This window comes from Asparagus officinalis, chromosome 7 (genome assembly GCF_001876935.1).
Source record: "Asparagus officinalis chromosome 7, Aspof.V1, whole genome shotgun sequence".
Taxonomy (NCBI): Eukaryota; Viridiplantae; Streptophyta; class Magnoliopsida; order Asparagales; family Asparagaceae; genus Asparagus; species Asparagus officinalis.
Genome location: NC_033800.1, coordinates 54,214,688 through 54,230,405, shown reverse-complemented (window position 1 = coordinate 54,230,405; position 15,718 = coordinate 54,214,688). Strand labels below are relative to the sequence as shown.

The 15,718-nt window shown below is 34.6% G+C and overlaps 1 protein-coding gene across 1 annotated transcript in view; it reads left to right on the top strand.

The window, feature by feature from the left end:
• LOC109847158 (pentatricopeptide repeat-containing protein At1g07740, mitochondrial-like) overlaps positions 1–15,718 on the top strand; it is a 28,842-nt gene that overhangs the window by 11,647 nt on the left and 1,477 nt on the right. The window contains exons 6-7 of the mRNA XM_020416402.1: positions 6,528–6,620; positions 6,854–6,918. The gene's annotated coding sequence lies outside the window, so the exon portion shown is untranslated. The remainder of the gene's footprint in view (positions 1–6,527; positions 6,621–6,853; positions 6,919–15,718) is intronic.

Here is a 15,718-nt window from a genome sequence, read left to right as displayed (position 1 = left end):
CCCTCTACCAAATTTTACTTGCAACTCTTTTTGTACGAAAATTGTTGTATGATGATAGATCATATGCTTAGTTAACTTCAAACTTGAAAAACAATAGAGCTGGAATACATTGTACCATGCTTGATGATTGCAATGTTGTATGCCATTTTCAGGGTATTCGGTTACTTGTTTAAGAAGTTTTGAGTTGAGACCTTATGGAAGTGAAGTTTTATTAGATTACATAAAAAACCACTGCTTGTTGCAAATAATTTTAGATGTGATCATCTTTTAGCAAATATGGCTATCCCTTTGTGCAACTCCAACACTGGGATTTATCATATTCTGAAATTACATGTTTTAAGTGTGAACTCTAGTAAAACAATTTTTAGAATGAATGAGTGAGGTATAACTGGGATTCCACCAATTATTTATTGACTAAATGGAGAGGTTCCACAATCCGGAACGAACCTCTTTTCTTCTCTTTTCTTTTCTTTTTTCTTTTACTTTAAATTATTCTGATTTGAGATAAGGGGTTGAAAGGGATAATAGCGATTTGAGTAGAGTATGGCTAGAATACTTCTTATGAACAGCTTTATGGTTTCCTCTTTCTTTATTCTCTCTCCAAATTTCAACTGCATGCTAAAAAGGATTTTTGACGTGTCGTTAATTCATGAGGTGTTAGAGCATAAAACTATATTGTGCAACTCTTTTCATTAATTCAAAGATTGCTCCATTTGATTCCAATATCAGATATCAACTTACTGAAAGTTCATAAATTCAGGTATGGTTTTCCGGGTTTCCTGCCAGTTGCTTCCTTGATGGACCTTCATGGGAACAATTGTAGATTTAATGGATATGGATAAGACATAATCCGTTTAGTACTCCAATTGATATGAATCAAAAGTAATTGTTATTCCCTACAAGTTCTTATACTTCTTGTTTTAGATGCCTTAAGTTGCATCAAGGTGCCTTGTCCATTCACTGGACTTTACCTCAGCTTCTAGTATAAATTATCCCTTGGAACCTGAGATGATAAACATGTTTAATTTGCTAGGTTTTTTTTCATTATACAGGGAACCAGATTCTTCCAAACACTAAATGACATTCAAGAATGTATATGAGATAGTCGTCTCCATTGACTCCCGCCTATTATTATCCTTCCTTTTGGATATTATTCTAGAACTTGTCAAAGATATGTGCTATGTGCCCGCATCTGAAGATTAAGTTATGTTTATACTTGGTGTACTTCCCCTTAAGGGTGGGGTTATTGGTTGTGCTGATGATTGAATCCTTACTTTCTTAATGTACAAAGCCTTAAAATGATCTCTCAAAGGAATAGATGTGCATATTTATTTGTTTACGCACAAGTGCATGTTGTTTGGAATTGACTAAGTCTGTGATAATTTATTGTATATGGTTATGTAGTTATTTGGAATGGACTAAGTGAACTTATTCTTGTAGTGATTTTCCCCCAAAAGCATAAAATTTTTGGGTTGCTACTATACTAGTTTAAGTTGAACCTCTTAAATCTGAGAAGAGTTTATGAATATATGAAGAGGATTAATCTTTTTTGCTTGTAACCTATTTTTAATTTTCGATTGAGAGATTGATCAATGTTTTTGTTTTATTTGTGGATTCATCAGATAATGATTGTGCAGGGCTAGTTTGTCTGGCTGCCAAGCCAAAGGATGTAAATTTGACATGTTTCAGGAGCGAGCATTTAATATTTAAGTATATCTGTAATTCTGTAACACCTTTCTAATTCTGCCTAGGAAGAAAGAATATCTAAACCTGGAATATAAAAGATAACCCGCTTTGTAATTTGCTCTAGTGTTGAAGGGTTTTTGAGATAGTGGTCCCCCGAAACTTTAATATTTTGAGATAAGTCTCCCAAAACCAATTATTTCTTATAGTAGTCACCCAAGAGCATAAGATAACCCAAAAAGGGTAAGTTAGCTCTTTTCCATTCCTATCTAACTCGGGTATAGTTAATACCCAGCTTTATAGTACCCTACCTGAATTAAACTCATTTATGAATGGCAGAGGGAGTTGCTAATTGAAATTCCCCTTTCCTCCTTTCTTTCCCATTCTCCTTCCTCCCCAGTAGCGGTAAAATAAAAACTAGCTAAAAATAAGCTGCGCAGAGAAGAGCCCCTATTGGTTGGAAGTGATCTAAGCTTTCAAAGTGTAGGTGTTTGTTGAATGATTCTGAAAATTTTGTAGAAATTTGTCTAGAAAACAGTTTGTTGCAAAACAATTAAATTTTGTATTAGACTTGTACACTCGTTTCAAGTCAATCTTGCTTTTGTATGAAGATCCACGTTATGGTTAATATTATCCAATTTCTAATGCTATATTCATTTTGTCAAATAATCTCATGACAAGCTTAGGTGCTGCATATTTGCTTTAGTTTGTCTCCAATGTCAATATGATGTTAACTGCAAAATTTCGGAGAAAAACGGTTTAGCATCAAAGAATTTGGAGAGAAGATTGAGGAGAATTTGACTTTTTTAAAGAAGAATAAATGTAATATGGATTATGGGTGGGAGGAGGGGGAGAGACTTTTAGATATATCTGTTGGAGGGGTGAGAGAAGAAAGGGACATAAGTAGAAATTCAAAAAATTAACAGACTTTAATTTTGATTTGGATTAATAATTAATATAACGAAACTAGATTGCATATCCTTCTTTGAGGTAACTTAAAACTTTTAGGGGACTAATTTCGAAATACTAGGTTTGGGGAACCTATATCCAAATAATAAAGTTCTAGCGACCAATATTTTAAAAATCCAATGTTGAAACATCTCGATAAAAAAATGTGTGCTAGTTCATAGGTCATCTTACTATAGGTTAATAAACTGATAAAACACGAATCAGTGCGGCTAAGTGGGTAGACATATATATCAAGATGTGACAATGCATATTCGTTAATCTCATACATGTACACAAAAAAAGTTAGCTAAGAAAACAAGGACCTCCTTAACATTGATCAACTGGTTTGTGAAATTATGTACTTTTTGATAAGAAGCTTGTCAAAATGAGCGGTTAATTCAAGGATATGAATTCACAATTTGTGGAAGCCTTCATATAATTTTATTGAGATCCTATTATCCTTCAACTTCAACTGAAATCCAGTAAATTTATAGTTCAATGAGCTTTTCATTCATTAATAAATTACTTCACTGGAAATTCTCATTTAGCGAATCGAACATCGGCCCATGGATTTAGGCATACATGTATGCATTTGATTTCAAAGACGCTACATTCCATGTATTAACTTGCTAGCATTGTGCTTTAATCTTACTAAAGGATTTATAATTAGTAGAACAAAAGGCAGAAAAAATAGAATGTAATTTTTGTAAAATTATGAATTAAAATGAGCCTATAGTACATATTTACAGACAAAGTACCTAAGAGTAATCACTTTTGTTATTTAGGTCATGTTATTTATTATGATGCTGAGATTGAGTTTGATGAAGTTCATCAAATCAAATCAAGATGGTTAAATTGAAAGAATGCTTCTGAAGTCTTGTGTCACCATAAAATACATATGAGATTTAAGGGAAAAATTCTATAGAACGGTTATAAGACCAACAGTGAACAATGTTTTATAGATTAGAATGTTGGACAACTACAAAACATGTTCCAAGTATACATAAAAGATAGCATAAAAATGAGTGCACTCGCCAGAGATAAGATGTTGCTCTAGCTGAGGATAAAAGAGAAGGCCACTTAAAGCATTAGTTAGGGGAAGTAATAATATTCTAGTTGATGGTGCAAAGAGTACTAGAGGTAAACCTAAAAGAAATTGGTTGGAAGCAATTAAGAATGATATGATAATAGTTAAATCAACAAAGGAGATTTTTTATAATTAAATATGAAAGAAACAGTAAGATTCATGTGGCTGACCCTAAACATTTGGGATAAAGTCATTGTAGTTTTTTTATTATTATAGTCTTGATTTGTTCTTATATATAGGAAATGATGAGCATGAGGTGACAAATATTACTCGTCACATCAAGTAGGTGGGTTTCACCTTCTATCTCTTGATAGCGCATTTAACAAAATAAGCCGTCACCTCATAATCATTGAATCTGTATGTATCATATATGAATGTGTACAATATATGTAAATATATATAGGCATATTGGATATGAGCTATCATCTTATATAGTAAATGAGCAACTAAGAGATAAGAGTGGTAAGATCCACATCTTCCAGTATGGCTAGCTCGGTTGGCCTCACGTAGCAAGCGGCACTCTATCAACCGTTCTTCTCTTGATAGGTAATTTAGTAAAATGAGCTACCGCATCATATAAACTATTTCTGTACATAGATATATGTATACACACATATGTAGATATACATAAGCACACAGAAATATACACACATACATATATACATATACATAAATATACATATACATATGTATTGCCTGTAATACTCTTAGGCAATAACTAGCTTGGTTATGACTACTAGCAAAAATGTGTATAATGCAATAAAATGGGACAATCCATTTTGTTCATCTTGATCTACATATCCTAATGATCAAGTAACTGGAAAAAAAATGATGTATGTTGCGTGTACATTACTCATGTATCAATTGTTTGCATAAATTAACATTTTCCTAACTATACAACAAATAATATTGATGTGCCACTACTTCTAACCCCTATTTTAGGTTCACTTTAGTTGTATTGTAAATGAGGTTGTGTGTCCCTTAGTTGGCGTCATTAATACCGTAATATGACACATATCCCTACCATCAACTATGACCAAGATAAACGGGTGATTAGAGCTATGGGGCTCTAGATGTGTGTCATGCTAAAGAACATATCAGCTTGTGCGTGTGTGCGTGTGTATATATACTGTATGGGTAGGTGTGTGCGTGTGTGTAGTGTGTATGGGTGGGTGATGGTGGTGAGTGACAACTCATTTTACTAGATGAGCTACCAAGAGATAGAAATGGTGTAGCCCACCCATTCAATGCAACTTTTAGGCGGGTTTCTCCACTCGTCTATCTCTTGGTGGCTCCTGCCACACACACATACATATAGTTACGAGGTGACAACTCATTTTGCTAAATGAACTGCCAAGAAATAGCCATGTGTTGTGTCGCGCATGTGTGTATGTATACTATATATAAAGAGAGATGTATGTACTTGTAAACATGGGCTAGTGTGTCCCTCTGCTTTCTCTACTTGTATGCTATTGACGTGGCAGACACACAGGTCATCGGGTATGATCTGGATATGTTGATATCTCGACTATGGTGATTAGTGACATGGATGTGTCTCACGTCAGGGAAACACCAACCAAGAGCATGGAGGGACACACAATCCCTATTTAATCTCTGTATGAGTGTAACACAATAAGACATGCATGCACTTGTATTATGAAAAAATATGGCTATTTCTTCTGGCTTTTGACATAGATAATCTTCATTTATCTGAAGGTTGGAACTTGGATCATAGATAATCTTCATTTATCTAAAGGTTAGAACTTGGATCATACAAGGGTCTTACATGAGTTAGAAGATGGCCAAATTAAGCCGCAGATGACCCCCCAACCACTGACAGTCAGTTTTAGGCACACTTTTGCCAGTTGTGGCAAGTCATCCTTGGCTTAACTTCTCTCTCTTCTTCCTCATATGAGGCTTTGCATGAGAATGGAACATATTACTTTCATATTTGTATTTCCTTTCTCTGTTTTGTTTTGTGTTTTTATGCTGTACCTGACATAGTTTCTGGTCTATATATAGACGAGTACTCCATGAAAGATCTTTATTCTTACTCTTAAGAGAATTCAAGACAAGTGGCCCATCATGAAGTGGATCTAAAGTGGGACCGAGAAAGATATCTAGTAGAATATAAAACCATAGTCCTTAACCCTGACCACAACTTCAGAGTTTTGGTGTAATGGTTATGGACTTTTAAGGTAGTATCATAACACAGGTTCAAATCCCACTGGCCGTGAATTTAAAGTGGATTGTAAAAAAATTGATACCGCTGGTGAGTCCACGTTTTGGCCCATAAAAGGGCGCTCAATCTGTGGAGACATGTTAGAATATAAAACTATAACCCTCAACGCTCACCACATCTTCAAAGTTTTGATATAATGGTTAGGGGCTTTAAGACTATCTAAATTTTCTTTTGTGTAGGATAGTTCTAGGGTCTGGAGACAGGAATATGTGGTGTGAGCTTACTTGCTTGTTTGGTTATTGTTTGATTTGAATATTATCTGTAGGTGGAAATATTATGAAGGTCCATCGTTTACCTTTTGAGCCACTATGCCACCAAGTTCTGCTTATTGTGTTTTGTGGCTCAATTGGGAGGGAATGAGATGGCACTGAAGTTCCTCTTTGAAGCATTTCCTCTAGGGCTAGAACTTCTCATTGTGCAGCTTGCAATAGTCTTGATGAAAAAAATTGCTGAAAATATTATATTTCTGTTCTTTCATGTAAAGACAATTAGAACTGGAATGCATATGGTTGAGATTTCTGAGAACCAACTGTCACAATCTCTTATCAATTTTATTTCTGCTTGCAGCTGTAAAGGTGAGTGAATTTGGATTAAACTAGGCCCATTGTGATGCACTGCTTATGAAGCTGGACGTCAATGTCATTGCAATGTCACTTAATGGTATTTGCTGCTTAAAATGTTGAGTTTGAGTATTTATTAGTTGGTATTATTTTTCAGACTACTGCATCCATAAGTTAACAATTAAAGCTATGTATAAGAGCATATAGGATCATATCCCTATCAATTTCATAGGTTAATTGAAGCTCTCATAGATATGGATGAGGTCCACTTTTTCTAATATATCCCAATTGGAGTTGGCATTTTTTAATACAATCTTCTTTATCTGATCACAGGTGAAGATGCTTTTTAGCTGGGTCCTTGTTTGCTATGCAGTGCCTTGAATTTCCAACGCGAGATGGTAAGTGTCCTGAATTTGCTATGTTTTTCTTGGAGAGAATTTGATCCTGTCAAATATGAAGTGCAATAGACAAGGTTTTATGAGAGAGATGTCTCTTCGTTGACTTCCAGTACTTCTCTTTTCTTTTGTGATCAGTTTTGGAATTTATTGAAGATATATTCTCCATTGACTTCCAGCACTCTCTTTCCTTTGTTAGCCGTTTCTGGATAGTGGCGTTTGCGGGGCCCTCCTACATGAACGGACACATGAACAAGGACTGGCTAGTTGATTGGTTAAAGAGCATAGGTCTTATAAATCATTTCATTTATAGATTGATTAACATATTTTAGAGTTTATAAAAATTCAACCCCAAAGCTAAATAAAACTCTTTGGTCGTTGATTTCCGAAACTATTTAAGATTTTAATTTAATTGAATCTGGATTCATTCAAGTGCAGACATATTAATTAAATTAAATTGACAAATTAGCCTCAGAAAGAAAGGAAAGAGGAGCATGGCTGTAGACCGTCTGCTTTAGGTTTATTCAAAACATAATTCTTAAGTGGATTTTGATATATCTATTCTCCAAGTTGCTTTTTTTTTCCATCTTTGCTAAGGTTCAGAATACTAAATTATAGTGGTCGGAAAAGGATACAGGAAAAGAAATGTAATCTCCTGGGTGCTACCCCATGATCAGAGGTTTTCAAAATAGGACTGTCCTATGACAGCTACTTCTACTCTCTCTCTCTCTCTCTCTCTCTCTCTCTCTCTCTCTCTCTCTCTCTCTCACCCACCAGACTTGGGTAATTTCTCCCTCAAAAAGAAAAGGAAAACAGTAAAGAACAAGTAAGGTGTACTCTATCCAGTATTTATCAAATCCTCTCCCTTATCCCCAACACTCAGTCTCAATCTAAATAATTCCCCCCACCACCCTCCTTTCACCCATTCATGAAGGCAACAATCCAGAGGTTCTTTATCCTTCTCCTTCAGCTGTCTCTCACTCTAGTATCGATGTGATAGACAATACTTGAAGAAATCACATACAGAATCAAATTCCAAAATGATTAGACAATAATACTTCTCTTCATCTGATATTTATGCATTAATTAGGATAAGAAAAGATAGCTCCCAAATCAAACTCTGTTACGCAAACAGAACTTACGAACTTAAGAGTAGGATACTAATAGATTTAAGCCTATATTTATGACATTGAGATACATTGTTCATTATTTATTCAAAATATTTGCATGGGCTGGAGAGCAGACTTCAAGGATTTCATCTAGGCAATGTTGCATGGGCACTTCTATTATGAAGCTGTACCAGTACCCAACACTTCCCATACATGTACAGATGCCGATACTCGTTGATTATATGCATTCATTTAATCTGACATGTACTCGATTATATAACACGTTTTTAATTTAAAACATTTTCGCACACTTCTTGGACATTTATCATGCTCTTCACATCCAATTTCTGAAACTTGTCGCACAAGGGTTAGGTTCATTTGAACATACTTAGTTCATAACTATGATTTTAGAGGATTGTTTGCTTATCTAGTTAAAAATGAGTGTGGTTCCAATTTATAATATACATAATAAAAGGAACATAAAAATGTTATAGAAAATTTGACTTTCATAACATGTGAAACAACATTGATCTCATGTAAATTATTAATTTTAATATATAACGTAGCCCTATCCTCATACGCTATTTTATACAAATTTGCCATGTCTAATGCCCGTACTCTTACTCATGCAGCATAGAATTTAGGTTATTCTCAACTTGAATTGTCAGTTGTGATCCCATTCCTGTAGTTTGTGATATTTAAATTGGCGTGCATGCAACATCTAAGTTTCTTAGTTCATGAAGAGAACTGTTAATTGATATCATTGATATATATTTGGATGAAACAATATATGATTCAATGATGTACATGCTAAGCGCATTGAACTGTTTCAAAATCTCAAAAAAGCTTATAATTGAGGTAAGTTGTTCTCATGCTAATTGGAAACAAGTATAATATATCTTTAAACATTAGACATTAAATGTACATACATCGCATGTATTTCTTGTTATTGTTATTCACATTGTATGATGCACATATTAGATATAGGTATTTGGAGAACTTTTAATTCGTAACTTGTGAGCCCCTACTGCATGCCTATCATGATATATACCTGTATGAGTTACAATGGTGCTCAATGTAAACCCCTTTACGAGGATTGGATATTGCACAACCTGACTGCAGAAATGGAAGACCCTCTGGATGTTACTTTCATATATGTACTCGTGTTCTCATTTTGCATTTAGGCCTTCATTAGCAATGCCATATAAATAATTATCTGCCCTATGGAATTTTGGTACTTTCACCCTTAAAAGGGGAATCTGGAGTTTTTGTTGTTGTGGGTACGTAGTGCAGATGAGAAAGATATTTAGATTCTCGTACCTTTTATAGGGTGATATCAGGTGTCCGGAGAAAGGAATAGGGTTTATGAGTTATAAGTATTTGTTGGATTTTAATCTCTGTTGTATATGAGAAAGATATTGAGAAAAGGTCTATGCATGAGCTCCTTATGGCAACTTTTCAAGGTTATGCTTGCAATCTACCATAAAGATCCATGGCAGGGGATGAAATGGCATTGAAGCTCGTTTCCCTAAAGGAAGAAGCCCACTTTACTTACAACCTTAGTTTATTCTAAGTGGAAACATAATGATGCTGGAAAACACACGCACACACACACGTACATACATGCATATATTTTTTATACTGTAGAAAACCACAGTTGCAATATCATATTCCATATCATTGTATTTGGTTATCTCTATAAGAAAAATTTTGAGTTCCAATTTTTTAAGGTGACATTTTTATTAGATTATTTGGGAACTTACCTTTTGTTGCAAGTAAATGTAGCTGTGAATCTTTTAGTGATTATGGTGACAGTAGTCTAAAGTATCTCTGAAATTCACAAGTTTCGAGCGTGAAGTCCAGTTAAAGAATTTTCAGAATTGATGCCTGCATTCTAACTACAAGTATAATTGAGATTCTGTCAATTACTTAGTGACTGAAAGGAGATGTTTCGCCAATCAGAATGAACCTCTTTCTTTCTTTCTTTTTTTCCTTTAATTTTTCTGATCTGAAGATAAAGGGTTAATAGGGATAGTAGCACTTTTTATGAACAGCATTGTGATATCCTTTTTCTTTTTTCTCTCCAAATTTCAAATGCATTCTAAACTGGAATTTTTGACATGGCGATTGTTTCATGAGAAAGTGTTTGAGCATAAAACTATATCTCATAACTCTTTGTATTAATTCAAAGAATGCTCCAGTTTATTCCAATATCAGAAATTATCAAGTTATTGAAAGTTCATATATTCAACTATGGTTTTAAGGGTTTTCTGCCATGTTTGTTGCAAGTAAATGTAGTTATCATCTTTTAGCAAGGATCCCCTTGCACAACTTGAGTAGTTGGAATTATCATATCAGAAATTCACAAGTTTTCAATGTGAACCCTAGTTGAAGATTATTTTAGAGTGAATGTATTACAGGTATAATTGAGATTCCACCAATTATTCAGTGACTGAAAGGAGAGGTTTTGCCAACCATAATGAACCCCTTTCTTTTTTTCCGTTAAATTTTTATGTTCTTACTTAGCTGAAGAGAAAGGGTTAATAGGGATAGTAGATAATTCAGAAGTAGGCAAATAGCCAGCACACTTCTTATGAACAGCTTCATGATCTCCTCTTTCTTTATTCTCCCTCCAAATGCCAAACACAGGCTAAATAGGATTTTGGTCTGTCTGTTATATCATGAGGAAGTGTTTGGAAAAACTATGTCACACAACTTGTTGCATTAATTCAAACTAGGCTTCATTTTATTCGAATATTAGAAATTATCAGCCTATTGAATGTTCATAAACTCGACTATGGTTTCAGGGCTTCCTGCAATATTATTCTACTGATGCCCTTCATGGGCGCATTTCTAGCTTTAATGGATATAGATAAGACATAATGTGTTTAGTATGGAATTGATTATGGACAAGTAGCTGTTGTTCCTAAAGTTTCTTATCTAGTTCCTGCTGCGGATGCCTTGAATTGGGTCAAGGTGCCTTGTTGTCTGTTAGCTGGACTTCACACCTCAGTTTCCTGTTTAGATCATCCCATTGGAACTTGAGATGATGAGTGTGCCTAATTTTCTAGATTTTCATTATAGAGGGAATTGGATTCTTTCAAGTGCCAGTGTATTATGAGATAATTGTCTCCATTGGTCTCCATCTATTGTTATCCTTTGGGATATTTTTCTGGAACATATCAAAAATATGTGCATGCATGTGGGGACAACCGACAAAGTCATGCGTATACTTGATGTGTCTCCCTTTAAAAATGGGATTTGTAGCTGCTTTTTGCATCACCTGCAGAGCATAAAAATGATCTTCTAAAGGGATAAATGTCTCACATTTGTCTACTCATAGAAGTATGTTTGTTTGGAATTGACTATGATAATTTCTTACGTATGTTTATGCAGTTCTTTGGTTATAAACATGTGATGACTATATATATTCATTATGCGCTGAGTGCTAACTTATCGTTGTAGTGAAGTTTTCCCCCCCTTTTCAAAGGGGTACAAAATTTCGGTATGCTGCTAGAATAATTTCACTTAAGTTTCTTAATTCTGAGAAGAGTTATGAACATATGAAGGGGAATAATCTTTCTTTGCCCCCTCTTGGAGTCTATTTTCGGTTTTGAATTGAGAGATTGGTCAGTGAGTCTTTTTTTTAATTCTGGATTCATCAGGTAGTAATGATTTTGGGGGCTGTTTTGTCTGATTGCCATGCGAATTGAAGTTGTTTTAGGATTGAGCATTTAACATCCAAGTAGATCTAGAGCAGCTTTCTACTTCTAACTGTGAATGAAAAATTCTAAGACTAAAATACAGAATTTGAAGTTTGCTCAAATGTTGAAACATGTCTATATAGGTTTGTATAAGCAGCATGCTAGGCATATATATGAGGATATGACAATGCATTTCCATTGGTCTCATACTTGTGCACAAAATAAGATAACAAAGAACCAGAAGGAAAATCTCCCTAAGAATGATGGACAGACTTGTGAAATTATTCACTTTTTGATGAGAAGCTTGTCAAATGAGTGGTTAATTCAAAATATGAACACAACTTCTGGAACCCTTCATATAATTTACTAAAGCTCAGAGAATCTTTCAGCTGAAATCCATTACATATAGAGCTCATTGAAACCTCAGTCGTCAAGAAATAACATGACAAACTCCTGTGATGGATAGAACTATTACCCCATGGATTTTGATTCAAAATGTAAGAAATATTACCTCATGGATTTTGATTCAAAATGTAAGAAATGTAACCCCATGGATTTTGATTCAAATGTATGTATTTGATTTTGAAGGGACTATATTCCATAAATCTATGTAATACACGTGCATCTGGGTGTATGCGTGCATTAAGTGTATATATAAATGTAGCATATATACATGTGTGTGCACGCACATGCGTGTGCTTGGGGAGCGGGTGGGTGGTGTGCTTGCGGGTGGGTAGGTGTGCATGGGGCGCAATGAAAATAATGGATATGAGGTGACAAACCATTTTACTAAGCGACCTACCAAGTTATAGACTAGTGTTAGGTTCACTACTAGCTACGTCGAAGATGTTGAACCTCACCACTCACATCTGTTGAAAGGTCATTTTACTATATGAGGTGTAGGGGTAGAAAGGAACCAATTAGTTAACAAACAGTTCATCTAAGTATTCGCTCATATTCGATTCGGTAGTTCATTTAACAATAAGCGAATTATTTTTAGTATTTGCTATATAAACGAATAGAATTTAGCCAAATGTATATTCTATTCGTTTGATTGTTAAATATTCGTTTATGTTTTTCTACTTTTATATTAGAGTTAATTGTGAACAGACCCCCTATAGTATCACCTAACTGTGAATAGATCCCCTTTAGTACTATTTTTACAAATAGAACCCTGAGTGAAATTTGTTTACTCTTAAAATCGTTAAAAATATTTGAGGAGGTAGGTAAACTCCCTACAGTTCTGTTGGTGAGGGTAGTTCCTCAATTGCTAATTTATTTTGATTTTTAAGAGTCGAAAAAGTTCACTAGGGGGTATATTCGCAAATGGGTCAATACTACAAGGGGGGCACTCACCACAAATAGAACTACAGAGGATCTATTCGCAATTGAGTGATACTATAGGGGATCTGTTCACAATTAACCCTTTATATTATTACATTATATTATCTTTTAAGTGTGCATAATTTGTAAATATTTCTATTTATAAATATTATATTAATAACTTATAAATATATAATCTAATAATTTTTATAGTGAAATATCATAATGACAATTAAGTAAAACCTTAAAGAAGATAAATAAGAAAATACTTCAAACATAGGATTTGAACTCAAGACTTCATGTTTAAGAAACTTGCATCCTACCGAGTGTGCTAATTGAGACTCGTGAAATTTTAAAGAATATTCAGCTAATTAATGATTCGAATTTGAACACTCTTTTCCTATTCAACTCAAATTCGAATTTGTCAAAACTAACTGAATTCGAATCCAAATACCATAGTATTCGATTTTAAATTGGTTCATTTCCACCCCTAACAATATCCCCCATATGTGAGAGAGAAAGAGAGATGAGGATGAGCTAAAAACTTTTTCAAATCATACTTAGTACTCTGAGGATGTAGACTAGTGGTATTGTTCATGTTGCTAGGGTGTACCTCCCTACTCTTTTCTTTTACAAATTGTTTTGGGAAATAAATTTTCAAATCATACTTAGTACTCTGAGGATGTAGACTAGTGGTGTTGTTCATATTGCTAGGGTGGACCTCCCTACTCTTTTCTTTTACAAATTGTTTTGGGAAATAAATTTTCAAATCATACTTAATACTCCAGCACACAACACACACATAGATAATGGTTAGACTCAACCTTCTAGTCACATCGGAGCATGTGGACCTCACCAATGTCCTTTTTTCGTAGCTTATTTTGTAAATGAAATAGCAGTCCATATCCACTCCACTATCCTCATATGTATGGACATATATGTATATGCATATATATATATATATATATATATGTGTACATACTACATATATATCTATACATACATACAATATACGAGAGACACACATATATGTATATATGTGTATGTACATATACATACACATGTATATCTGCACGCACATGTATGAAGAAATAAGTATGAGGTGCCAATTCATTTTACTAAATAAGGTACTAAGAGATAGACTAGTTATGGTAGTAGGAGGACCTCGCCACTGCTATTTCTTCGCAACTCATTTTGATTAATAAAACGATAACTCATTTTACTTCTACCAAGAAAAGATGTGGCGTCGCTCATCCTCCCTATCACATCGGAGCGGGTAGATCTCACCATTCCCATCCATTGACAATTCTTTTGACAAATTAGCCGGTAGTTCGCACCTAATATACTTTACATATACATACATACATGCATTCATGGTAGTTCACCACTAATTCATCTCATAGCCACTTGCATATATCGGGTTAATAGTAAAGCTGTCACTTCATCGTGTTAAATGAGAGACAGAGATAAAATATGGTGAGACCCATACATTAGATGTGACTGGTAGGGTCAACCTTACAAGTCTATTTCTTGGTAGCCCACTAAGCAAAATGTGCTGCCACCTCGTTTAATAAAATGAGCCGCTAAGAGCATGTTTGGGAAGTGACTTATTTTAACTTATATGTTTTTTCCCCTCTTATAAGTTATGAGGGTCCAAGATCATGTTTGGCAAATTTTACTTACTTTTTACTTATAAGTAGGAAAAAGAAAAGTTGAGATTTTTCCAACGTATTGTTTTTGGCACTTATAAGGAGGTTTAGTAATTGATGTTAAAAGGCTATTTTGCCCTCTAACAAAATAATAATAACTAATTTATAAGGTTTCATAAAATAAGTATAGGCAAACATGCCCTAAGAGATGGAAGTGGTAGAGTCCACACATTTCGATGTGACTAGTAGGGTGGGCCTCAAATATCATATATATACGTATGTGCATATATGTATATGAGTACGTACACACACTCAATAACCGCAGACAACACAAATACACATACATCGTATATTGTCGAAATTCTGGTTTCTTCTCTTGCTTTATCACATGGATAATCTGCATTATCTGAAGGTTGGATCATGCAAGAGCCTTACATAAGTTAGAAGAGAGCCAAATTAAGCCGCAGATGACCTCCCAACTACTGACAGTATGTGACTAGTAAGGTGGGCCTCAAATATCATATATATACGTATGTGCATATATGTATATGAGTACGTACACACACTCAATAACCGCAGACAACACAAATACACATACATCGTATATTGTCGAAATTCTGGTTTCTTCTCTTGCTTTATCACATGGATAATCTGCATTATCTGAAGGTTGGATCATGCAAGAGCCTTACATAAGTTAGAAGAGAGCCAAATTAAGCCGCAGATGACCTCCCAACTACTGACAGTAAGCGCTGAAAACACTCTTGCCTATTGTGGCAAGTCATCCTTGGCTTAACTTCTCTCTCTCCTTCCTCAGATAAGGCTCTGCATGAGAATTGGAACACTTTTCATATTTGCATTTTCTTTTCTCTTTCTCTTGTGTTCTTCTGCTGTTTCGAGCTTACATTACTTCTGGTCTATATATAGTGAAGTGCTCTTATTCTGACTCTTAAAGGAATCTGAGGAAAAAGGACCCTAAGCTTGAAGTGGGTCTAAATTGGGACCAAGAAAAGTGGGACCA